Source organism: Palaemon carinicauda, chromosome 38 (assembly GCF_036898095.1).
Source record: "Palaemon carinicauda isolate YSFRI2023 chromosome 38, ASM3689809v2, whole genome shotgun sequence".
Taxonomy (NCBI): domain Eukaryota; kingdom Metazoa; phylum Arthropoda; class Malacostraca; order Decapoda; family Palaemonidae; genus Palaemon; species Palaemon carinicauda.
The window spans coordinates 19,038,182-19,064,957 of NC_090762.1; the positions used below are offsets into that span (position 1 = coordinate 19,038,182).

Genomic DNA, 26,776 nt, shown 5'->3' on the forward strand with positions numbered 1-26,776 from the left:
TTGAAAGAAGAATGAACAAAACGTCAAAATCGATTTACTCTTTCTGCAAAGTGAAACCGTGATTCTCTCTTTCTCTATCGTAACGATAGAGCGCAAACTGCGTAGCATAAATAAACCAAACGTTAGTTCATCTTTGAAACAGCACGAAGACTATTCAAAGAAAATCTTTCATAAAATATCTACTGAAAAATATTCATTTCATAACTCTTACAGAGCAAATGATTTAAACTTAACGAAAATAAAAGTTGAATGGGCTCAACGTTGTTTAACTTCGGTTTCCAAGTTAGGACCGCCTACTCTCGGACTAGGGGAGGAATAGGTAAGGCCACATATAAACAAAACATAAAATTTATCTTGATGTTTAGTATAAATGGAAAGCTAATCGAAGAGGCCTAATAAAGGCGGGTGAGATATAAAATATATAGAGGAAAATCTATAATTAACGACAACAATTTATAACGTGATAAGATAATTGCTAAAAGCCTAAAACACACTTCCGTACACTAAGGGAAGGGTCGGCCATCTTTACTCTATGGAAAAAACTAGAGATAAAAGAGCAAGGGCAAAACACTTTTACTCTCCTTTCAAAAGCATTTCTTTTGAGGATAGTATTGAATAATCCAACACGGCGAAAGCAATAAAACCAAAACCAAGTACTTCACCAATTCGGTAGAAAACTCGAGGTCATAATAGCGAGTGGAATCGACTTGTCGATGAAACCGACAGAGAAGAACTGGAGCTGTTTACATGTATATGCGGTATCTGGCCGATAGTCGGCGCTGGTGGGCACACCCGCTACCTTCATGGCGATCGCTCGCGAGTTTTTGAATTCTGTCGAGCCGTCGGAGACGTCAGCTATTATATATTCACCGGCTAAGTTTAATATATAAAAATGACAAATTCGTAGATAATTTGTATTTTTCCTAACTATACAAACCTTAGCTATTTACATGGGGTAATTACTTCGGCGTAGCTGAACGACGAGTCATAAAGTTTTAACGAGGGTTTCATACCCCACCGCTAGTTAGCGGGGGGTAGGGAGGGGTAGCTAGCTACCCCTCCCCCCTCACACACACCGGTGAATAGCTCACTTTACTTAAAGGTAGGACTTATCTTGGGGGACAGGGCTGGCGGGCACATAACTGTAAATAGCTATGGTTTGTATAGTTAGGAAAAATACAAATTATCTACAAATTTGTCATTTGTTCCATAATTGAAATACAAACCACGCTCTTTACATGGGGTGACTTAACCCTTAGGAAGGGTGTTAAGTCCTGGCCATACTGGCTTTGGCTTGCCCGGGGATTCCATATTCGAGCGATCAAGTACTCGGACAATAGGGAATCCCTGCTCCTCGCTGGCGGTTGTGAAACTGCCGCGGCCTACGTAAGGTGTGTGCTAAGGTGGAAAGTGACTTGTCCCAGGCAGTTGCCCTGAAGTCCCTCAGAAGGGAATCCAGGCTAGGACTCTCCCAATACCACCTCGCCAGGGTATGAGGACATGACAGTATTACACCTAATACTAGGAACACAAGGAAGCATGGTCTACCTGCAGTGGTTTGAGGTCAGCTGTGCAGAGAACCCAGGATGCTGCTTTCTCCGTGGGAGGAGAGGATGAAGAAAAGAATACGGGCCAGACAGATCTTTTCATTCATGCAGACTAACACCAGGTAACAATGCCCTCAACCTTCAGCTACTTGTCCATCAAGGAGCCTGAGGTTTAGACCAGCTGTTGTGAAGCCACCACAGGGCCGATAGAAACGTATCGAGCCTCCTGTGGGTCATGTCTTGCAGGTAAGGGGCTGAGAAGAAGGTCTGAAGCTTCAACATCCCCGATTGTAGGACCTGCGTCACTGAATGATGCTCCATGAAGGGCAGGGATGTATCTAAGCCCCTGACATCATGGGCTCTAGGGCGATGCGATGCGAATCCGGGCCGAGATGGTACTCCTGGAGACCCTTCTCTTCGTTACCCAGGATCCACGAACGAGGCTTGAGCCTGGAGACGAACTGCAGTCGTTCTCTGAAGACGCCAGCTCAGACTCCCTACCGGCAAGGTAGGAGATGGTCTCAGTCATCTGCTACAGGACAGAGACTCGAACCCTGGAAGGAGTCGAACAGCGGGTCCGGCACTCCCGGATTCCGAGTCTCGGCAACAAACCTCAGGGACGAACCTGAGTGTTGCCTCCCCCTAACCCCCTGAATGGGCGAAGTCGTATGAGAGACCATGTGACTCGCTTGGCTGAAGATAGGCTAGCAGGAACACTGTCTACCCAGAAAGGTGGTGATCTGGGGACTTACGTAGTGGTTTGTCAGGGGGTCTCTTTAGAGACTCGAGGACTCGAACCACGTCCCAAGGAGGAGGTCTCACCTTCGACTGAAGGCAGGAGAGGACAAGGCTTCGCATGCGAAGGAAGAGTTCCAGCGGGGGAGAAATGTTTGTCCCTAGAGCCTGGAGGCAAGACTTAAGGCTGAGGGATAGCCTTTCACAGTCGAAACTGAAAGGCACATTTATCCCGCAATCCCACTAGGGGCTCCACCATTGCTGGAAGCGGCATCGTGTGGAGGGATGCCCCCTCCCCGACACCGGCCACAGAACCTCGCCCTATCGCCTGGGAGACTACTGCGGAAGACTTGCGCAGGTGTCCAGGCCTCCTTTTCGCCACTTGTTGCGAAAATCCTCTCTCTTTGAGGAGATGCTGGATAGACTCCCGGCGGGAAGTTGGAGCAAGCTACAGAGGCAACACATCGATGGTGTCCCACCATTGCTGGAAGGCATCCTACCAGAGGGCCTTGTAGGCTACTTGAGGATCCAAAGACCACTCGGAATGTGGTGTCTGTGTCACACTGCTCAGACTGTCTGCGAGCCCATTCCTTTGCCTGGAATCAAGCGAGCTGCTAAGGAGACCGAGGGGGACTCGGATCATCCCGGTATTTCTACCGCAGGATGGGATGGTTGTACTGAAAAGTACCTCCTTGTCTGGGCCAGAAAACCATCACTGTGGTGTTGTTGATCCTCATAACCACAGAGTAGTCTGCCAGCGAAAATCCTCTCTCTTTGGCTAGGTGGAGCTACTGAAGTGCCAGAAACACGGTTTCCATCTCTAGTAGGTCTAGAGAAGTTCTTCCTGGTTCTGACCACCGTCCTGAGGACCCGTGGATCAGAACGTGGGCCCCCCCCCCTTTCTTTGACGCGTCCGAAGACAGCATCAAGTTTGGGGGAAGGACGAGATGGACCACTCCCTATTGTAGACCCTCGTCTGCTTTCCACCCCTATGGGTCCGTCTGTACCGGTTGTCCCCTACGGGTCTCGGCGTCTGGGGAGACGTGCCCCCGACTCCCCTGCGCCCCGAGTCGCCACTGGAGAGAACTCATCCTGAGGCGACTGTGGAAACCAGACGGGCCAGGGAGGAGAGACAAAACAACCTTGGGTTGGAGGGTCTTCTCGTGTGAGGAAAGGTCTCGCGACCTTCCTCTGCCTTGGTACCCTGTTGTCTGAAGGGAAGGCTTCGGGAGATAGGAGCCTAAGACCAGGCTCGGTATACCAGACTCTGAGAGGGCTGCGGGGAGGACTCCTCGAGGACCACCATGATCTTTAGAACTTGGTAAAGTCCGAGGAGCTTGTCCCGATGACGAAGAAGGGATGCCTTCGAGTCTGCTAGGATCGGCCAGTCACCCAGGAAACGGAGTGGCCGGATGCCGATCCTGAGAGCCCGCGAAGAGATCCGAGTGGAAGTATCGGAGAACTGTTGAGGTGTTGTGGAAAGGCCGAAGCACAGCCCTTGAACTGGTATATCCGCCTTCCAGGCAAACTCCAAAGTACTTCCTTGAAGAAGGGTGAACCGGGACCGGAGGTACAAGTCCTACCGGACCAGTGTACACATGAAGTCTTGTGGTCTCACCACAAGGCTGACCGCGTCTGCTGTCGCTATGCTGAACGGAGACTGTTTGGCAACCCTGTACAGAGTCAACAAGGGAAGGAGACGATTAAGGAGGCCTCAGAACCCGTTGGCCACCTCTTGGAGGGAGCGTATCTTCGACATGGACTGGACTTCCGCCCGGAGGGCCCGTCCCCTCACCGATCCCTACCCAGGGAGGAGGGAGGGGCTCGATACCAACCAGGACTGTTGAAGGAGACAAGCTTGGAGAGCTGGCCCTCGGCCTAGTCTCTGGCGTTCTCCATTCTCTGAGACCAGGGCAAGCTGCACTGGCGTAAGGGAGTCCTTGGGTGAGTAGACTCGGTCCAGGACCGTATCCTTCCCTTACCGAAGAGGAATCTCTGTATCTGGGATCCCCTTGAGGTTTCTCATGAGGGCCAAAACCTGCCAGAACGCAAGTTCTGACCCCTGGAGCTCCTCCTCCTGATGGACTGGCAGCGAGGTTTCCCATCCCCGGAGGCTCTTCCTGGGGAGACTCGTAGACATGCCCCAAGGGTCCAACTGGATCCTGTCAGATCCTTGCGGAAGACTGGGCCTTAAGATCCCTGCTAGGAGGGAAACAGGACCCCAGCGATGAAGGATGTAAGGCTTTCGCCCCCTCCGCACTATGGAGTGAAGGGGGAGAGGACCGGGTCTTCCGACCCTCCTGGGGATGGGTAATGCTCATCCGCAGGGGAGGGGAGATGAAGTCTGAGGAGGGCTCATCGCCTGCGCAAGGACTCGCGAAGGGACAGGATAGTCCTTAGGGGAGATACCATGCCAGGGATTCCTCTCACCCCCTTCAGGGGGAGAGGAGGCTGCTACTGATTAGTGACCCCAGTCAGAAGGCACAGGCTCATCGCCTGCTTGAGCACTCTGACGACGGCATCCCACCGGGGATGCCGACCAACCCTCGCGCTGACAGGGAGTCCCTCTGGAGGGAAGAGGATCGTTCGATCCTCTGGGGGAGATGACACATGAGGGTTCGCCCGTAGAGAATCTGCAATGAAGGGAGAAGAGACCTTTGACCTGTCCGGAAACCTTCCCCCCTCCGGAGAGGGCGCTGCTCTGCGCTGCGGGGGAGGGAAACGCGGAGGTGGCCTGACCGCCATAAGCCCTGATGTAAACAGGGCGCGGTCGCGTCGGAGAACGGTGCGCCGATCACGCTGACGATCGCGCGAAAAGCACAGATCTGGGTAGCGCGTGAATAAAGCATGCGTAGCAGTATAACCGCGCCCGCACGAACGATCCCTGCGATTCCGCGCGTATGAAGATCGCTGACGCTTGCGCGAGAAAGATCGTGGGCGATAGCGAGGGAAACCATCCCACGCGCGATCTCGGCGACAAAAGATCGCCGGTGCTAGCGCCGTCAGCGATTGCGTGTGGGAAACCATCCCACGTGAGTACGAAGATCGTCGGCGCTAGCGCGAGAGAAGACCATAGGAAACAGTGAGCGGGAAACCATGGTGCCCGCGTGCGTATGATCTCCAACTATGTAAGACGATCGTCGGCGATTCGCGCGAGCACGGACGATCTTCGACGCTCAAGCGTGTGCGAAGATCGTCGGCGCTCGCGCGCAAGAGAAGATAGCCGGCGATCACGAGCGGGAAAAACCTTGGTGCCCGCGCGCGGACGATCTACGACGATCGCGAGCGGGAAACCGCGCGCGGACGATCCGTGCGATAATTGCGTGAGCATCAATGGTCGCGCGCGGGAAACCATCCCGCGAACGGAACGATCTTCGGCGCTTATGCGTACTGTGAAGATCGTCGGCGCTCGCGCGCCTAGCGCCGAATTTGAAGATCGGCGGCTAACGGCCGTCGACGATCGCGTGGGGAGAACCGCGCGGTGCGCGGGAAACCATCCCGCGCACAGAACGATCATCGAAGCTTATGCGTACTAAGAAGATTGTAGGCGCTTGCGCGCTTAGCGCCGGATCCGAAGATCGCCGGCTAACGGCCGTCGATGATCGTGCGCGGGAAACCATCCCGCGCACAGACCGATCCTCGGCAATTACGTGCACTAAGAAGATCGTCAGCGCTTGCGCGCCTAGCGCTGGATCCGAAGATCGCCGGCTAACGTCCGTTGCCGGGTTAACGATCTTCGACAATCGCCCGCGGAAAAACCGCGAGCGGAAGGGCCTTGAAGATCGCGCGCGGGAAACCATCCCGCACGCGGGCGATCTACAGCACTTACGCGGTAGCGCGTATCAAAGATCGTCAGCTAACGATCCTCGACGATCACAAGATCGCGCACGGGAAACCATCACGCACGCGGGCGATCTTCAGCGTTTACGCGTTAGCGCGTATCAGAAGATCGTCGGCTAACGATCCTCGACGATCGCGAGAAACCATCCCGCACGTGGGCAACTATCCTGCAAGCGGGCGGTCTTCAGCGCTTAAGCGCGAGTGAAGATCGTAGGCCCCTGTGCAACAGAAGATCGTCAGAAAGCGTGTATGCGCGCTTGGTTGAAGGATCGGCTAACTCGTAGATCAGGAACTGGGATGTCCCTAAAAGGGAGGGCATCCCCTGAAGAGGACCAGGAGGTCTACTTCAGTGCCGACGATCAACTGAGGGACTGCTAAATACTCCGAGGAGTGGTCACTGTGAGGTACCTTTCCCGCGAACGGGAGAGGTGTCCTTCGTAGAAGAGACTTAGAGACACCGTAGGCTGAACCGCTGATGAGCGCCTGTGCGCTATCTCAGGAACCCCAACGATGTGCGCAAATGCGCAGGGAACGTTGGTAGCAGCCTAACTGAATACTGGAACAGGGTGTCTCTGAAGGCAGTCTCAGGAACAGCAGTTGAGCGCTAGCGCGTAAGGGAACGTTGGCGCGCAGGGGATACCTGGCACTTACGGGACTTACTCAAGGTGTGAGAAAGTCTCTCCTGCCCCGAAGGGAAGAACCCGTTAGATAACGGGGGCGTGGGTGCCCAAGGCGCGTCTGCAGTCAGGAACGGATACAGCAGGCAACAGGTACACTGAGGGAAGAGATACCAAGGGTCTAACGTAGCCTGAGTAGCGAGGCCCCGAGGGGATTAGTTGCAAGACCCGAAGGGTCAACACAACGAGAAACCGAAGTCTCTCCATCACTAATCACCGAAGTGTAAAAGTGACTAAAGTTACGAGAGCCCGAGGGAACTGCGTAACTAAAGCTCCGAGACCCCGAAGGGTCAGGGAAAAACGAGAAACCGAAGTTTCCCTGTCACTAAACACCGAAGTGCTAGTGACTGAACAGCAAGCTGTTGACAACAGGAACAATCCTCCGAAGAGGAGTCTCTATGAGTGGCCTCTCTCGCGAATGAGAGAGGTGAGCACTTCGTAAAAGAGATTGGTGATGGAGCCCCAAAAGGCCGTGAGATCAGCTGATGTAAACAAGAACAATCCTCCGAAGAGGAGTCTCTGTGAGTGTCCTCTCACGTGAACGGGAGGGGACACTTCGTGGAAGAGACAAAAAGAGCAATCCTCCGAGGAGGAGCCCTTAGTGCGGCCTTCCTCACAAACGAGAGAGGGCCAGACTGAACCTGCAGCTGCTCAGCCCCTTGAGCGCAGCTACAGAAGCGACCGCTCAGCCCCGAGAGCATAGTCGCTAGTACCATGGTCTAGCCTTGCAACTGCTCAGCCCCTTGAGCAAGTCACAAGGGCGGCCGCTCAGCCCCAAGAGCATAACCGCCTAAGGACCAGGGAAAAGTAAAAAAGGGAAGTTAACTAACTGCCTTGGAGGCGAACCTCCTTATCGTTCTAGGATGCAATGAAGAGCTGGCAGTAGTCACGGGGGAACTTATAAGAGAAGGGAACGCCCCTGACGATTGCCTTGAGAGACGGCAGCGAAGCCGACTCCCCAGGATAAACAGGACAGCTCTGCTTCGGAGGCACACACAACAGGCACGAAGAAACAGCATCGTAAACTGGAAAATAAAAAAGAATAATTTAACAGAAATTCCCCCGGGTGAAACTCCGAAGAGAACCCCCGAGGGAAAGAACATAAGAACGAAAAAAGGTTTGCGCCCCCCTCCCCCACCCGGCATGCCCAGGTGAGGGGGGGGGGACGAAGGTTAACAAAACAGGTTTATAACATTATCATTATGCAACTGACTTTGAATGTTCCAAGGATCACCGACCCCCGAAGGGACGTGAGCCCTGAGCTGAAAAGTTAAAACACGATTATATTCATAAAAATAATTGAGACAAATAAAACGAAATAGCGACTCGGTCCTAAGAAGCTATCGTAGGCGTAGTACGGAGTAAGAGGTGAACGACCTCAAGAGAAGGGCCGGTCTCCACGAAGGCAACCATGGTGGCCTAGGAGTGAAGGCCGTGATCACGAAAAGATCGTGGTGGCCTGCAAAGCCGGCGATCACTCTCGTAGACGTACACAACACACCGCACAACACCGAAAGCAAAGGAAACTTACTATTTTCTATACACAAAAAAATATATATATACATCAGTAATGTTTAAATATATTAAGTATAAGAAAAGGTAAGTTAAAAGACAAAACAATAATGACCGTCAAGTGAGGATAGGAGCGGAGACCTCCGATCGCTATCCGAGCCAAAAGTAAAGTGAGCTATTCACCGGTGTGTGTGAGGGGGGAGGGGTAGCTAGCTACCCCTCCCTACCCCCTGCTAACTAGCGGTGGGGTAGGAAACCCTCGTTAAAACTTTATGGCTCGTCGTTCAGCTACGCCGAAGTAATTACCCCATGTAAATAGCGTGGTTTGTATTTCAGTTACGGAACAAACACATATTGTGGCGGTTAGTTCAAGCCAGATTGGCGCCTGCGCGCATGCTACTTTTCCGTCCGCACCTTGTATTATATTCTCGCACATGTTTGAATAAACCCTCAGTTGTTGTTGGTGATAGCTCGTCTCACTGTCCTTACAAGGTAATAACAACAGGTATGAAGGAAAAAAACAGTATTTAAAGATAAAAAGGCGTTACTTTACGGCCAGAGCTGATTTATACAATAAAAGAATATGGTACTCAATTTTCCAGGGGCAGAAGAGGCTGAAGATTGCGACATGCTGGTAGATAATAGCGAACAACTGGGAAAAACACCTAGTCATAGACGCTACTAGAGAAGGAATGGAGAAGGCGCGCGGTTATGACGTCAGCCAAGATGGCGTCGTTTATGACGTCATCCGAGTACCATAACAGTAACGGAGGAGGAGAACTTTGTAACGGCTCCTCCCATAACTTGCCACCAATTTCCCCCTCGAAGCGTAAAGGCTATGTGGGGTGCAGATAGCTATGTGGCGTGTCAAGCATACGTCCCCTGTTATTATATGATATCCTAAAGGGAAACCTTATGGGTACTCGCGCCAGAAGTTAGAATTCTGTGAAACCTTTAGTTTAATTCTCTGGGAATATCTACTGTAGTCATATATACCCTTAGGAAGCTACTGAAGGAACTTTCCATCAGTACGACATGGCCTAAGCCCAAAAAGTAAGTTAACATGAAGAGAATAATAAATATCATTTAATGGTAATAAATTGAAATGCTGTAATAAGGGAGAAAATGGTTAAAAGGGGTATGGAAACAAAGAGAAATATACAAGTGGGTATTGCATCAACGAATAAATAATGTTATTAGAAGCATAAAGACTCATAGTATACTTGAATAACTAGGGTAAAAAATAATATGTAGACATGGGTATTGCATAAACATACAGTATTAGACGAATGTTGAGGATAAAACGCAATATGCCCATGTGGGTATTGCATAAAAGAATGGGTACATATGGTATTAGAAGGGTCAGGTCTTAAAGAATACTTAAATGACGTGGGTAAAAATGAGGAGGGTTTATAAGGAAACGAGTAATTCTTGCGTAAAACGTAATATGTACATGTGGGTATTACATAAAATGAAGGGTACAGTTGCATTAGGTCAAGAAGAATATTAGAATATTGTGGGTAAAAATACTTGATTGACATGGGAAAAAATGGGAGAGGTTATAAGGAAACAAAAAGTAAGCCTATTGATAAAACTAAAGGAGGGCTGGGTTTATGTGCAGATCTAAAACTGGCATGTACATACGAATGAACGGGAGCGAATATATCCGAACTATATATATATATATATATATATATATATATATATATTACATTGTGTTTATTTGCGACAAAAGTATGTGTCATATTGGAGAGAAACGTGCATTTTTCTAGGGGAACAGTTGGTTTTTACACGGAAAGGTTACCCTGACGGTAAGTACAGTAATACCGTCAAAGTTAAATCAAGTAGCCTACTCTCACTAAAACATCCTGGGCAAAACTAAGGAAAAGGCTTCCATACTGTAACCTAGGCAAAAGGTGCTGTCTTATATCTTACTTTCTCGTTTGATTAAAAAGAATATAAGATAGCACCTGGCAGCCGAGGACCAACATCACGAACCTATCACAAATACCTGATCACAATGTAGGCCTACTCGTAAATAAAAAATGAGGGCTACTAGTATGTGCAACATTCCCATAAATTATATGTATAAGTTTCTAGTTTATTATGGCGTCTAGTAATGCAAAGAAAACATCACCTAAACAATCACATGCACTTAATAAAAACCTTTGTCACCCTTACCTGTGCTATAAAGACCAGAAAGAAAATTCAACTTCAAACGATATGACAAACACAGACGCCATGTCAAAAATTCCTATTCCTTTGGCTCGGTATATAGGAATTGTTTTACAATGCAAACGTTGAAATGGAAACGCGGAAGTGACGAGTACTGTACTAATGGAATCCTTAGCGACTTTCAATCAATTTACAAGAAAATAGACACATAATCACGAGATCATGATGCCACACACACACTTGCCTTGCCCAAGTTTCACAAACTGGTTGCAGGGTTGCCAGGTTTTCTAAATGAGAAAAGACCAGCTTCTAATTAACAGAAGCTTTAAAAGGCCAACTCGTTAGTAGAAAAAGGCTAAATATATAGTTTTTAATACCCGCCTTTTTTCATATTACTAACGGCCAACCAATTAAAAAAAGGCCAAATTTGAGTTTTTTTTTTTTGGGCTGAAAAAAGGCCAAACTGGCAACCCTAACTGGTTGCTGGAATGTTGCCAGAGGTATATATTTGGTATAGAGACCAAAGTAAAGACCTTTCTATTATATTTTTGTCTGTGCGTATTGTTGGTTAATGAGATATTTTATTATATCATCTCCTTCTTAGATGTGGCTACATCTAGTTTCATAAAAAGTGTTTTGTGTATATTCAAGAGACTACAATTTACAAAGTCCGTTCCCAATATCCGATTTTCATAGATTGCAAGGTCCTTGAGTGATTGTTCTAACGTGACAATGTGTTTTGATAAGAAATTCAGTCGTACTGAATATAAAAAGGTGGAAATTGTCATAATGAGACTTATTTATACAATCGGTAAGTATATCAGATGTAAATAAACAGTATAAAGGTGAACATAAATCAGAAAAATAGGCCTATCACCACTCCGTTCTATCTTGTGTAAACAAAACAAATTCGAAATCAAATAGACTATTAGGCAAGACTGTATCTTTAGATTTCAAATTTCGAAATCAAATAGACTATGAGGCAAGATTGTATATTTAGAAATTTTATGAATTGTGGCCTTATGTTGGAAAACCATTAAAGCTATCGTCACCTATAAGTGCAGAATACTAAGACTTACCAGACTTGTTTCCTGTGATCCTGTCATTAATCAGCCTCTAGGCTTTCAGCATACAAGCTTACTAAGTTAGTTGTGGAAGAAATGACAAATGTTTTAAGTTTTCTATCCATTCAAAAAACAAGACGATGTAGTACCATCAGCACATCCTACCTAGTGCACTGGGTGTCATTGCATGGTATATATTGACACTCGCACCGGCCAAGGTAAATATATGATTCTTTAATTATTAACCAAATACATGAATACACTACAATAATACCCATGAATCATATATTTTTCCGGTAATTCTATACAATAGCTACGCCACTAATAATTTTGGCAATTTTTTTTTATGATGCATTCTTAGTGCTTTATCTAAAGCTGAATTTTTTTTTTTCTTTCTTGAGGCAGAGGAACCATATTTTTTACACTTTTTGTTAAGCTTTCCAATCTATGGGGATTCCCTGTGGGAAACCGGGGTTTTTGGGTGGGGAATGAATTAAAGAATCAGTTTTTTGGGCTCAAGCCATGTCGTAGTGATGGAAGTTCCTTAAAGTAGCTTCCTAAGGGATATATGTACTACAGTGATATTCCCAGAGAATTTTACCTTTAGGTATCCAGAATTCTAACTCCTGGCGCGAATATCCTTAAAATTTCTCCAAAGGATATCGCATAATATCAGCGGACGCATTCTTGACACGCCTCCATAGCAATCTGCACCCCAAACAGCGTTTTGGCTTCGAGGAGGATGTGGCAAAAGGGAGCCGTCCAAAGGCTCTCCCCGCTCTTGTAATACTATTGGGAATACAACAGCGCCATTCCCACGACGGCGGACATTCCTTTTTTTGTAGCAATCTTGCTTCAGTGATAATGTTCTTAAATGTCTCATTCGCTTAAGTTTCAGCAGCGGTAGTGTCAGCGGAAGCAGCCTCGCCATGCAGGGAAACGCTTTTCAGGCCAAAGTGTTTCTGAAACTTCGCGAACCATCCTTTGCTGGCGGAAAAACATTGTTTCTGAGGCTGGGAATCAGTGGATGTTCCTGCTTGAGGTTCATCTAGTACATCATCTTCGTCTTCTTCAGCATGGTCGCCATCGTCGTCTTTAGGTTCCTTTGCCGCAAAATTCTCATACAAACCCAAAGCCTTGGTTTGGATGGTGTTCGTATCCAAGGCTATGTTCTTCTTCTGGCAGTCGGCAATCCAGATTGCTAAAGCACCTTCCATACGGACGATCGTTTTATTACGAGCGGTAACAACTCGCTTTGCTGACCTGCTAAAGGTGATGGCAGCCGTCTTTCTAATGTTCGCATCGTCCTTCTTAATGTAGCGAACGGTGGATTCGTTCACTCTAAAATGGCGGGCTGCGGCTGCGTAACTTCTGCCTTCTTTCAACATATCGAGAAGTGTCACCTTCTCAGCAATCGTCATCATTTTTCAGTGGCGTTTACGCTAACTACCAGCCTTAGTAGAAGCAGAACGCTTGGGAGCCATTGAACGCTTGGGAGCCATTGCAGGGGTTAAACAGAAAGTTCAACTAAAAGTTTAACTTCAAACAGTCACGCACAGCACAGTTTAAAGTTACACAGTAACGTAGCAGCATCTACCCGGCGAGAGAGCGGCAAACAAAGTGGCCGCGAGAAGATGCTACTGGTCAGAGAAAAGGCAAGCTGCTGCGGATCGGAGAAGCGGTCAAAACACCAATCACAGGCTAGATTACAAAACTTGGGAGCTGATTCGTCATCTATCAGCACTGGAACCAATCACAGTCTGTCTTACATGCTACGTAGTAGTTACAAATTCAAATACAAGGTACTATACTGTATATGCTTTACGTACGCTATTTTACGCTATTTTACGCTTGTTTTGTTGTAGGATATGTACGCTTATTCGAGATGTGATTTTTGCATCAAAGAATATTATTGGATGCAGTACTACGTATACATACAAAAAAATTCCGGAAAATCCGCGATATATTTCTTTTATAATATATACATGCGTAATGAAAAAAGTCCGCGAAGTCGTGAATCCGCGATGGTCGAACCGCGAAGTAGCGAGGGCTCACTGTACATATAATGAGTCCTCGCCATACTTATACGTTCAGTAACAACAAAACACTGTTGTGCTTGTCAAACAACACTTGCAGATACTGTAATGTATATTACTGTAATATTTGTACAATACTATCACTACAATACAGTTGAATTAGCTAAGGTAACACTCATAAGTGATCGCTGTTTTCAGCAGGTCGACTCCCACCATACAAACCCACCCTAAACATAGCCTTTATCTACATTACTACTGTAGAGTAGTGTATTTTGTATACTGTACTGTACAATAGTTGATACTGTACAGTATAACAGTAATACAGTACACAATGAATACTTTATAATAGTTGATACTGTACAGTATAACAGTAATACACAATGAATACACTAACGCAGTAAAAAGTAGAAGGAAAAAGCACCAGTACAGCACCACTAACCGTTTACGTACAAAGTTTTACAAAGTAAGTCCGAAGCATGATGCAGCTCTTGAGCTGTCAACTGTTTGGTGCATGGATTAACATATTGTATGTACTGTATTATTTTTCAAAATAAAATCACTAAACACTCTGGATATGTACATTTTATTTAATTTTTTTTTTTTTTTTTTTTTTTTTTACAATGGGATTCTGCAAAAAACGAATGAAGCAGGAGATGCACACATTAGGAGAGAAAATGCGAGACTAATGCCGAGTCAGCGAGAGATAGTGTGTTGTACTGTGCGTAGAGGGAAACAGTGCGAACCATGCCGGGTGCAAAGGAGCACGGTTGGTTTGGAATCGTCACGTCGCAAGAGTTGGCCTATGTATCTCGAAACCATTAATACTGTACTTGATTTTTTATTCAATAGGTTATACAGTTCTCTGTGTCACGAATGATCGAATCCCTGAAGATAGAACCCACGAGTATCGAGGGCTGTGTGTATTTGAATATTTAAAAAGTACCCTTTGTAATATGAACTTTCAAAGCACCTAAGTCTAGCTCCAATTATTTGTGTTAGAGAATGTTCCCACTTCCATGTACAGGAATATACAGTACTCTACAGTATACTGTACGTGGTTTTATACTGTATGTTTTTTATAGTATCCCTTTAGCCACATTGCTCTCTTCTTTGTATTATTATCACTTCCCATATTTTGCTTCTTAACTGTTTGTCCGCCTTCTTATTAAACTATACCTTGCTGCAATTTTGTCTGCTCATTTGATAAAGAAAATCCACCTGGCAAACTCTTTGAGTCTGGAAATATGACTCTTTGGTTTTGTTGAATTAGTTTATAATAATGTTGATAGTGATAACAATTTGGTAACAATAGGGTTAGTCAGGAAAGCATTAGTGTAGTAGAATGGGGGATCCTGGCCTTCAGGATATGCCCTAGGCTAGGTTAGTAAAGGAAATATTTATTCCTATGTGCGCTACACCAGACTTTTATTTTTTTTCTTTTAAGGTGAAGACCATGCATCCGAAGTCAGGATAGTTTATTACTGTATGTATATCAGTAAGTAGAATATACCACTACCTTTCGAAACTTTACCCTTTCAGCCGTAACCCCTCAAAAAAGAAAAATATATGGCACTCAAGCCCCAGGCTCTTTATTTGGACATTTTAACTAACTCCTCTTAGCACAAAAACTATCAGAGATATGACTTTATAACTCTTTCTATCATATAGCTGAATAAGATTCCTTTCCATTGATATTTAATTTTTCGTTTGTTCCGTAACTGAAATACAAACCACGATATTTACATGGGGTAATTACTTCGGCGTAACTGAATGACGAGCCATAAAAGTTTTAACAAGGGTTTACTACCCAGCCGCTAGTTAGCGGAGGGGTAGCTAGCTACCCCCCCCCCTCACACACACACCGGTGAATGCTTCACTTTACTTTTGGCTCGGGAAGAGAACAGACCTGTCTGCGCTCTCCCTCCCTTTGACTGCCATATTAATCTGTTTTTGCTTTTTCTTTTTCAGTGTGCTTGAAGTTGGCCTCTACTACCAATGCGTACTTGCCCTGGACTTCCTGGCCGCCCTTGTGGGACCTTTATGTCGGCGGTCGACACCGATCCCCACACCTTATGTCCTCACTGTAGGGGCCAGCGGTGTGATAGTGATAATGTATATATTGAATGTAGGGAGTGGTCTACCTCTCAGTGGGAGAGGTTTGCCCGGCGCCGGAAGAAGGCCAAAAGGGATCTTTCTCTTTCAGAGGCTTCGCTGAAGAGAGAAAATTCCAGGACTTCTTCTTCCGTTGCCCTTTCCTTCTCCGAAGCTCCCCCTCGAGCGGTCTCTTCCGAGAGGCCGGCGAGTGGTAGCGTAGACCGCTTTGCTGTTGACCGATCCCGGGGTGCGGGAGAGGTAGTTGCCTCCCATAGCGAGGCGGCTGCCCCTCCTCCCCCGGAGAAGGATTTGATGTCTAATCATGATTTGTTTCAGCTTTGGGCTTCCTTGGGGCTGCAGGGTTCGCCCTCCAAGGAAGCCCTGTTTGACATGATCAAACTTGGTGCAGCCATCAAACAATCTCCAGCTACAGCAGAGATAGATCCTCTGTCTGTGGTTGACGTTGTTTGACGGAGTCATTTCGTGGGTCAAGTCAAACCCCCGTTCCTGTGTCTGAGGTAGCTGACGGCTTAGATTCCCCCTCCGAACACCCTTTGAGGGAGGATCTAAGTCCCAGGGTATCTCCTGCCGGTGATTCTCCCCCTCGGGGGAGTTCACTTACAGAGACTCCTCTTTGGAGGCCCCTTGATGGTCAGCTTGCTGATCCCACGGCCCCTCGTGGGCGTATAAGGCGGAAGGCTCGTCCTCCCCTTCGCCGCAGAGGCCTTCCTTCCCCTTACAAGGGGGTTAAGAGACGCCTCTTCGGCTCCTCGTCGCCACAGTCCTCTGCGGAGGAGACAACCCGCCGTTCACCGATCCTGCCAGCTACCACCCTAGACCTCTCCGGGGATCGTTCGCGATCACCTTCGGATGATGGTCGTCCTTCGGTACACAGTGACCAGTTCTCCCAGACTTGCTGAGTTGCCGTCAACCTCTAATGTTCTTGATGCGCGTGACGCGCCACCTGATCCTGCCGCTGCGCAGTCTCCGGGCCCTTCGGGGCTGAAGGGTCTTGAGCGCAAAACCGCACCTCTCGCCCTCTAGCGCCAGGTTCTTCCTGTGCGCCCTCCTGCTGCCGTCGTCGCTGTGCCTGCTGTTGCCGCTGTTCCTGACTTAGCGCCACGGCGCTCACCCACGCGCGTGCGCGCCACCGTTCCTGTTACCCGCCACGGTTCCCCTGCGTGCCAACGCCCTTCTGCGCCCCGGCGCCCTCCAGCAGTTCCTGTTACAGCGCGCCAACGCTCACCTGCGCACATGCGCCCTCCGGCGCCCCAGCGGCCACCTGCGCTCACGCGCTCACCGGTGCCCCAGCGTCCCCCGGTTCCTGCCTCGTTGCGCACAGTCCAAGAGGTTCCTTCGCTGGCGCACAGGCGCCCACAGGTTCCTCTGGACTCGCTGCGCCCGTCTGGAGGGATGCGCGACACGCGCCCACGCGCGGTTCCAGATCCAGCGATCACGCGCTCGCCTACGCGCCAACGCGCTTCAACATCTCAGTGCATTGCCCAGGAGGCTCCCAAGCTAGCGCACGGGCGCTCCTTCCAGACCGCGCGATCTTGCATGCGCTCCAGCCGCGCGCAACGCTCCGGTTGCGCACCCTGTTCCTGTCACGCGCCCCGTTCCTGTCATCAAGGCGCCTAACGCAACCCCCCAGCTCGCACCTGTGCGCCCTCATCCAACCGCACGCCCTGCGCGGCCGCCACAGCAGCGCACCCAGGTGCGACCACATCCTGATGCGTGCCGACGATCGCCGGCGCGCCCAGCGTGCCCACAAGCGAGCATGCCGGTCCTGTCGGACCAGCGCCAACCTCCGCGCCAACGCGCCATCCCTGCCGCACGCGATCCTACACTAGCGCTCACGCGCCCTCGCCTGGTTCTCCCGGACACGCGCTCAGACGCCCCCGTTATCTCGCGCCCTCCTTGGCCGCATCAGGATGCTGCACGCCCTCACATCCGGCCGCCTCCCGTTCCGGCTCCTGCGCACCACACGCCCTTGCTATCTCTTACGCGCACCCGCGACCACGCGTCCGCTTCAGCTGCTGTGCGCCATGCGCCCGCTCCATCGCCAGCGCTTCATTGCTCCCTCGCTCCTGTATCCTCGCCTGCGCGCCCTCACCCACGCTCATACGCGCGCGCACCCGCGTGAGCGCGAGATTCCTCTGTTGCGCGAGCCTTTCATGTGCGAGCCTTTCACGCGCGAGCCTAACCAGGGCCCGTCACGCGATCCCCAGCGCGAGCGCCGCCAGGCAGACAGGTCTTCGTCTCGTTCCCCTCCCCGCAAGCGCAGACCAGCGCGCTCGCCGGAGGAGGGCCGGTTCCCGGATAGGTCTAGGGACTCTTTCCTTTCAGCCCCACAGGCGAACCCGCATTTGTCGACTCCTCCTAGGGATCGTACGATCCCCTTCCCTCCAGAGGGAGTGTCTGACAGCGCGACTGTCAGCCAGCAGCCCTGTTTCAGCACCCTAGTCAGAGCTCTTGTGCAGGCGATTAAGCCCACACTCTCTGACGGGGGTCACTAACCAGCGGCAGCTTCCTCCCCCCTGAAGAGGAAGAGAGGAGTCTCTCCCGTGGAAACTCCTCCAAGGCCTATATTGTCTCCTCGCAGGTCCTTGCGCAAGGCTCCTTCCCCCCCTCAGACTTTCTCTCCCTCCCCTGTGGATGAGGACTACCCATCCTCAGGAGAGTCGGATGAGCCAGACCATTCCCCCATCGCACCAATGGGGGAAGCGCCGCCTCTCCCTGAGAAGTCTTCTCGTCCAGGGGTGGAAAAGAGCCTGCCCCCTTCGTTGCTCGAGTCCTGTATCCTGCCCAGGAGGGAGCCTAAGGACTCTAAGACGATTCCCAAATCATCAGCAAGGATCAGACAGGAACCATCTAGAGCCGAGGATGTCCACGTGTCCCCCCAGGAAAACCTACTGGGGACGGGAGACTTCGCTGCCAGTCCTTCAGGAGGAGAGCACCAGGAGTCAGAGCACGCTTTCTGGCAATTTCTGACCCTCATGAGGAACCTCAACGGGATCCCAGACCCTGAGATTCCCCCTCGTGAAGGTAAGGACATGGTCCTGGACTGCGTCTATGGCACCCAGAAACCCTCTAGGGCCAGTACAGCTTTGCCCTGGTCTCAGGGGATGAAGAGTGCCAGGGACAAGGTCGAGGGCCAGCTCTCTGAGCTTGCCTCCTCCAGCAGATCGAGTGCCGGTAACAAGCTCCTCCTGCCTCCTCGAGTCCATCAGAGGAGGTTCTTCGAGATCCTTGAGGAGTCTTATCTGAGTCTTCCGTTACACCACGCTGTGGAAGAACTCACAGGGGGAGTCCCTCTTGAGAGACTCTCCAACCGGCACGTGTCCTTCTCAGCCACTGAGATCTTGAGCCAGAAGAAGGTCACCAAGTGTGCCATGCAGGCAACTTCGTGGCTCGACATCTGGCTGGGGTCTCTGGGCATCGTGGTGCGGTCCGAGGACCTCTCCAAAGAAAGCACCAGGAAGGCGCTGGAGACTTTCTTACTCTCGGGCACACGGACCATTGAGTTTCTGGGCCACCAAGTCTCGAGCTTGTGGACCAATACGATTCTCAAACGTTGGGACGCTGTGGCCGAGAAGTTCCACCACAAGGTTCTCAGTTCGGAGGTTAGCAGGCTCAGACACTCTTCCGTGTTCGGTAAGAGTTTGTTTGAGCCTAAGGACGTAGAGCTCACTGCTGAGAGGTGGAGGAAGTCCAACCAGGATTCCATCATCCACAGGGCCCTGACATCGAGGCCCTACAAACCTCCAGCGGCCCAGCAGCCCTGTTCAGCTAAGGACACGAAGAAGACTACTGCAGCGAAGCCAAAGGTGTCTAAGCCTTTTCCTGCCAAGAGCAGAAGGAGGAAGAAGTCCTCCAGGGGAGGCAAGAACCCTAGAGGTAACAGCCAAGGCCGTAAACGCTAGGGTTGGCAATCCCCCTGCATGTCCACCAGTGGGGGGATACCTACAAAGTTGCGCGACAAGGTGGCAGCAACTCGAGGCAGATGCCTGGACGATCTCCGTGATCACTCTAGGTTATCGCGTCTCGTTCACAGCCTCTCTACCTCCCCTGACAGCGAATTCAGTGTCGTTGAGCTCTTTTGCCATGGGATCGGCAAAAGGGCAAGGCCTTCGGGCAGAAGTCCAGGCCATGTTGAAGAAGGACGCTCTCCAGGAGGTCGTGGACGGGTCCCCAGGCTTCTACAGTCGACTCTTTCTTGTGAGAAAGGCGTCTGGAGGCTGGAGACCAGTCATCGACCTCTCAACCCTGAACGGGTTTGTCAAGCAGACTCCGTTCAGCATGGAGACGGCAGACACGGTCAGACTTGCGGTGAGACCACAAGACTTCATGTGTACACTGGACCTGAAGGATGCGTACTTCCAGATCCCAATCCATCCGTCTTCAAGGAAGTACCTAAGATTCTGCCTAGACAACAAGATCTACCAGTTCAAGGTGCTGTGCTTCGGTCTCTCCACAGCACCTCAGGTGTTCACCTGAGAATTCACCCTCATCTCTTCGTGGGCTCACAGGATCGGCATCCGTCTCCTTCGTTATCTGGACGACTGGCTGATCCTAGCGGACTCGAAGGCAACCCTTCTTTGCCACCGAGACAAGGATCTAGGGATCATGGTAAATCTCGAGAAGTCCTCCCTGCAGCCCTCTCAGAAACTGGTATATCTAGGCATGATCATAGACACCAATCTCCACAAAGCCTTCCCATCAGACGACAGGAAAGCAAGGCTGAGGAAGGTCGCGAGACCTTTCCTCAATCGAGAAGAACTCCCAGCCCAATCGTGGCTTCGTCTCCTCGGCCACCTCTCCTCCCTGACCCGTCTCGTTCCCAACGGTCGCCTCAGAATGAGATCCCTCCAGTGGCGACTCAAGTCCCGGTGGAGTCAAGGCCACGACTCCCCGGACACTTTGATCCCTATGGGCCCTGCGGAACGGACGGACCTCCAGTGGTGGGTGGCAGACGAGAACCTACGAAAGGGAGTGGATCTTCTCGTCCCTCCCCCAGATTTGATGCTGTTCTCGTACCCATCAAACAAAGGTTGGGGGGCCCACGTTCTGAACCACAGGACCTCAGGCCTGTGGTCAGAATCAGAAAGGTACCTTCACATAAACCTGCTAGAAATGAAGGCCGTGTTCCTGGCACTTCAGAAGTTCCACCAAGTCCTGGCGGGCCACTCTATGGTGGTGATGAGCGACAACACCACGGTGGTGGCTTATATTATCAAGCAGGGAGGTACCTTTTCAGAACAGCTATCCCATCTTGCAGTAGAGATTCTGAGATGGTCCGAAGTCCAGTCGATCTCACTAGCGGCTCGCTTTATTCCAGGCAAAAGGAATGTGCTTGCCGACAGTCTGAGCAGAGCGACGCAGATAGTGAGTACCGAGTGGTCTTTGGATCCTTAGATAGCCAACAAAGTCGTGACTTTGTGGGGTTCCCCGACGGTGGATCTGTTCGCTACAGCGCTGAATCACAAGCTCCCGCTGTACTGCTCCCCAGTCCCGGACCCCAAGGCTCTCTGGCAGGATGCCTTCCAACAACGGTGGGACAACGTCGATGTGTACGCCTTTCCCCCGTTCTGTCTGATGAGGAGGGTACTCAACAAGACCAGAACATCGGTCAATCTCTCGATGACCCTGATAGCTCCGCTATGGCATCACGCAGAATGGTTCCCGTACCTTCTGCAACTCCTCACGGAGCTTCCGAGGGAGTTCCCTCCACGTCACGAGCTACTCAAACAACCACACTGCAACATCTACCACAAAGCCGTGGCTTCGCTTCGGCTTCACGCCTGGAGACTATCCAGCATCTCCTCACACAGAGAGGATATTCGCAACAAGTTGCGAACAGGATGTCTGGCCATCTGCGCAAGTCATCCGCAGGAGTCTACCAGGCGAAGTGGCGAGTTTTCTGTAGTTGGTGTCGTGGAAGGGGTATCTCTCCCCTCGATGCCACTTTACCAGCAATAGCGGAGTTCCTCGTTTATCTGTGGGAGGAAATGCGCCTTTCAGTCTCGGCAGTGAAAGGCTATCGCTCAGCCTTAAGTCTTGCCTTCAGGCTTAAAGGAATGGACATTTCTTCCTCGCTGGAACTTTCCCTTCTCATACGGGGTTATGAACTTACCTGCCCTCAGTCGGAAGTGAGACCTCCTCCATGGAACGTGGTTCGAGTCCTCAGGTCTCTGAAGAGACCTCCCTATGAACCATTACGCCAGGCTTCTGATCGCCACCTTAACTGGAAGACGGTTTTCCTGCTAGCTTTGGCCCCGGCCAAGCGAGTCAGTGAGCTACATGGTCTCTCGTACGACGTCGCCCATTCAAGGGGATGGGGGGAGGTAACGTTCGGCTTTGTCCCTGAATTTGTTGCCAAGACTCAGAACTCGGGAGTGCCGGACCCAAGGTTCGACTCCTTCCGGGTTTCGAGTCTCCGTTCTGTAACAGATGACCCAGACCATCTCCTACTGTGCCCAGTTAGGAGTCTGAGGTTGTATCTTAAAAGAACAGCTGCAGTTCGTCCCCAAGTGCGAGCCTTGTTCTTGAGCACCGGGGAGACGAAGAGGAGGGTCACCAGGAATACCATCTCGGCCTGGATTTGCAAGGTGATACATCTGGCCTTGAATCCTGACCCTCCTCCATCACATCGCCCTAGAGCGCATGACATCAGGGGCGTAGCTACGTCCCTGGCCTTCAAGAAGAACTTTTCAGTGACGCAGGTCCTTCAAGCTGGGGTGTGGAAGCGTCAGACCACCTAAAGGCCCACTACCTGCAAGACGTGACACACAGGAGGCTCGATACGTTCTCTATCGGCCCTGTGGTGGCTGCACAACAGCTGGTCTAACCTCAGTCTCCTTATTGGACAAGTAGCAGAAGGTTGAGGGCATTGTTACCCGGTTTCAGTCTGCGTGAATGAAAAGGTTTGACTGGCCCTTATTCTTTTCTTCATCATCTCCTCCCTAGGAGAAATCAGCATCCTGGGTTCTCTGCACAGCTGACCTCGAACCTCTGCAGGTAAAATATGCTTCCTTGTGTTCCTAGTATTAAGATGTAATACTGTCATGTCCCCATACCCTGACGAGGTGGTATTGGGAGAGTCCTAGCCTAGATTTCCATCTGAAGAACTCCAGGTCAACTTCCTAGGACGAGTCACTTCTCACCTTCACACACAGCTTACGTAGGCCGCAGCAGTTTCACAGCTGCCAGCGAGGAGCAGGGACCCCTTACTTCTTGAGTACAGTACCTACACACTCGAATTTGGGGTCCCCGGGCAAGCCAAAGCCATTATGGCAAGGGACTTACCGCCCTTCCTAAGGGTTAAGTCACCCCATGTAAATACAGTAGCGTGGTTTGTATTTCAGTTACGGAACAAATGACAAAGTCGCAGATACATACATACATACATATACCAAAGGCACTTCCCCCTATTTTGGGGGGTAGCCGACATCAACAAGAAACAAAACAAAAAAGGGGACCTCTACTCTCTACGTTCCTCCAGCCTAACCAGGGACTCAGCCGAGTTCAGCTGGTACTGCTAGGGTGCCACAGCCCAACCTCCCACATTTCCACCACAGATGAAGCTTCATACTGCTGAGTCCCCTACTGCTGCTACCTCCGCGGTCATCTAAGGCACCGGAGGAAGCAGCAGGGCCTACCGGAACTGCGTCACAATCGCTCGCCATTCATTCCTATTTCTAGCACGCTCTCTTGCCTCTCTCACATCTATCCTCCTATCACCCAGAGCTTTCTTCACACCATCCATCCACCCAAACCTTGGCCTTCCTCTTGTACTTCTCCCATCAACTCTTGCATTCATCACCTTCTTTAGCAGACAGCCATTTTCCATTCTCTCAACATGGCCAAACCACCTCAACACATTCATATCCACTCTAGCCGCTAACTCATTTCTTACACCCGTTCTCACCCTCACCACTTCGTTCCTAACCCTATCTACTCGAGATACACCAGCCATACTCCTTAAACACTTCATCTCAAACACATTCAATTTCTGTCTCTCCATCACTTTCATTCCCCACAACTCCGATCCATACATCACAGTTGGTACAATCACTTTCTCATATAGAACTCTCTTTACATTCATGCCCAACCCTCTATTTTTTACTACTCCCTTAACTGCCCCCAACACTTTGCAACCTTCATTGACTCTCTGACGTACATCTGCTTCCACTCCACCATTTGCTGCAACAACAGACCCCAAGTACTTAAACTGATCCACCTCCTCAAGTAACTCTCCATTCAACATGACATTCAACCTTGCACCACCTTCCCTTCTCGTACATCTCATAACCTTACTCTTACCCACATTAACTCTCAACTTCCTTCTCTCACACACCCTTCCAAATTCTGTCACTAGTCGGTCAAGCTTCTCTTCTGTGTCTGCTACCAGTACAGTATCATCCGCAAACAACAACTGATTTACCTCCCATTCATGATCATTCTCGCCTACCAGTTTTAATCCTCGTCCAAGCACTCGAGCATTCACCTCTCTCACCACTCCATCAACATACAAGTTAAACAACCACGGCGACATCACACATCCCTGTCTCAGCCCCACTCTCACCGGAAACCAATCGCTCACTTCATTTCCTATTCTAACACATGCTTTACTACCTTTGTAGAAACTTTTCACTGCTTGCAACAACCTTCCACCAACTCCATATAACCTCATCACATTCCACATTGCTTCCCTATCAACTCTATCATATGCTTTCTCCAGATCCATAAACGCAACATACACCTCCTTACCTTTTGCTAAATATTTCTCGCATATCTGCCTAACTGTAAAAATCTGATTCATACAACCCCTACCTCTTCTAAAACCACCCTGTACTTCCAAGATTGCATTCTCTGTTTTATCCTTAATCCTATTAATCAGTACTCTACCATACACTTTTCCAACTACACTCAACAAACTAATACCTCTTGAATTACAACACTCATGCACATCTCCCTAACCCTTATATAGTGGTACAATACATGCACAGACCCAATCTACTGGTACCATTGACAACACAAAACACACATTAAACAATCTCACCAACCATTCAAGTACAGTTACACCCCCTTCCTTCAACATCTCAGCTTTCACACCATCCATACCAGATGCTTTTCCTACTCTCGTTTCATCTAGTGCTCTCCTCACTTCCTCTATTGTAATCTCTCTCTCATTCTCATCTCCCATCACTGGCACCTCAACACCTGGAACAGCAATTATATCTGCCTCCCTATCATCCTCAACATTCAGCAAACTTTCAAAATATTCCGCCCACCTTTTCCTTGCCTCCTCTCCTTTTAACAACCTTCCATTTCCATCTTTCACTGTCTCTTCAATTCTTGCGCCGGCCTTCCTTACTCTCTTCACTTCTTTCCAAAACTTCTTCTTATTCTCTTCATATGACTGACCCAGTCCCTGACCCCACCTCAGGTCAGCTGCCCTCTTTGCCTCACGTACCTTGCGCTTTACTTCCACCTTTTTCTCTCTATATTTTTCATACTTCTCTATACTATTACTCTGCAGCCATTCTTCAAAAGCCCTCTTTTTCTCTTCCACTTTTACCTTCACTCCTTCATTCCACCATTCACTGCCCTTCCTCATGCTGCCTCCAACAACCTTCTTGCCACATACATCACTTGCTATCCCAACAAAATTTTCTTTTGCTAACTTCCACTCCTCCTCTAAATTACCAGTTTCTCTTACTCTCACCTCGTCATATGCCATTTTCAACCTTTCCTGATATTTACTTTTTACCCCCTCACCTCGTCATATGCCATTTTCAACCTTTCCTGATATTTACTTTTTACCCCCAGTTTTATTAACTCTTCAACCCTCACTAGCTCCCTTTTACATCCACCTACTCTATTCCCCCACTCTTTTGCTACAACTAATTTTCCTTCCACCAAATAATGATCAGACATACCGTTAGCCATACCCCTAAACACGTGCACGTCTTTCAATCTTCCAAACATTCTTTTAGTTATCAACACATAATCGCAGATAATTTGTATTTTTCCTAACTATACAAACCTTAGCTATTTACACATATGTGCCCGCCAGCCCTGTCCCCCAAGATAAGTCCTACCTCCTACCTCTAAGCAAATTGAAGTGAGGGGGGAGGGCTAGCTACCCCTCCCTACCTCCCGCTAACTAGCGGCGGGGTAGTAAACCCTCGTTAAAACTTTTATGGCTCGTCATTCAGCTACGCCGAAGTAATTACCCCATGTAAATAGCTAAGGTTTGTATAGTTAGGAAAAATACAAATTATCTACGAATTTGTCATATTTGTTAATATATTCATACTCATAAAATAATGAAAAAAAAGCTGGTGATAACTGATTGTAAAGTACAATTAAGGCTCCATCCACGATAACGAGTTTTGCTCGACGAACTTTGTTCAAGGTGACGTCAGAAGCATTTAAGCAGCAAGCAAAGTTCGGTGTAGGTTTTCTTCGTATGATTGCCGAAATAACAAGAGTTGTGCTTGATGGTGGTTAAAAACTAAGGAGTTGTCATTACCTGATGTACGAGGTTACATTTGTCACCAATGCCAGTGATATGAGATCTCTGTGTCCTCTACTTTAAAGTTCAATCATGTCCAAGTTTTATTGGTCCAGTGAGGTATCTTTAAGCTTGATAGTTGTGTAGACAACACCCCTTCAACCTTTGGGATGTGAGGGCCGATGTTTATAGAGATTGTGATTCACAAGTTGCAGCTATTTCTAAATTAACTCTGGAAATTAATATTTTTTATGCTATTGAAGAAGAGGTGAAAGGAAAACTAGCAATTCTCATTAACGTAGATGAGGAATGCAGCAAATTAATGAGTTGAAGAAATTTCTTTTCTTATGACTTCATGGATCTGGGCACATTTTTGATATAATTCAACACAAACTGCTCAGAAATTCTTGTTGTTCTGTGTATTGAAGTACTGTATAGTTACATCCTGTTCAAAGATGAAGTAATGTTGCCTATAAATAGGGCTTCAACACAAAAACTCTTGTCTCATAAATCATATTTGTACGGTATCCAGTTTGATGCTTGTAGGACCCAGTTTTGAGATGAGATTGTAAAACTT

General features: G+C 49.0%; 1 protein-coding gene and 1 long non-coding RNA gene across 2 annotated transcripts in view; one reads left to right on the forward strand and one right to left on the reverse strand.

Annotated features, from left to right (window-relative positions):
- LOC137630136 (uncharacterized) overlaps positions 1 to 10,618 on the reverse strand; it is a 549,598-nt gene extending 538,980 nt beyond the window's left edge. Inside the window, exon 1 of the long non-coding RNA XR_011041669.1 lies at positions 10,493 to 10,618. This is a non-coding gene — a long non-coding RNA (uncharacterized lncRNA). The remainder of the gene's footprint in view (positions 1 to 10,492) is intronic.
- A 1,012-nt stretch (positions 10,619 to 11,630) lies between these two features.
- LOC137630438 (uncharacterized) overlaps positions 11,631 to 26,776 on the forward strand; it is a 304,794-nt gene continuing 289,648 nt past the window's right edge. The window contains exon 1 of the mRNA XM_068361906.1: positions 11,631 to 11,768. The gene's annotated coding sequence lies outside the window, so the exon portion shown is untranslated. The remainder of the gene's footprint in view (positions 11,769 to 26,776) is intronic.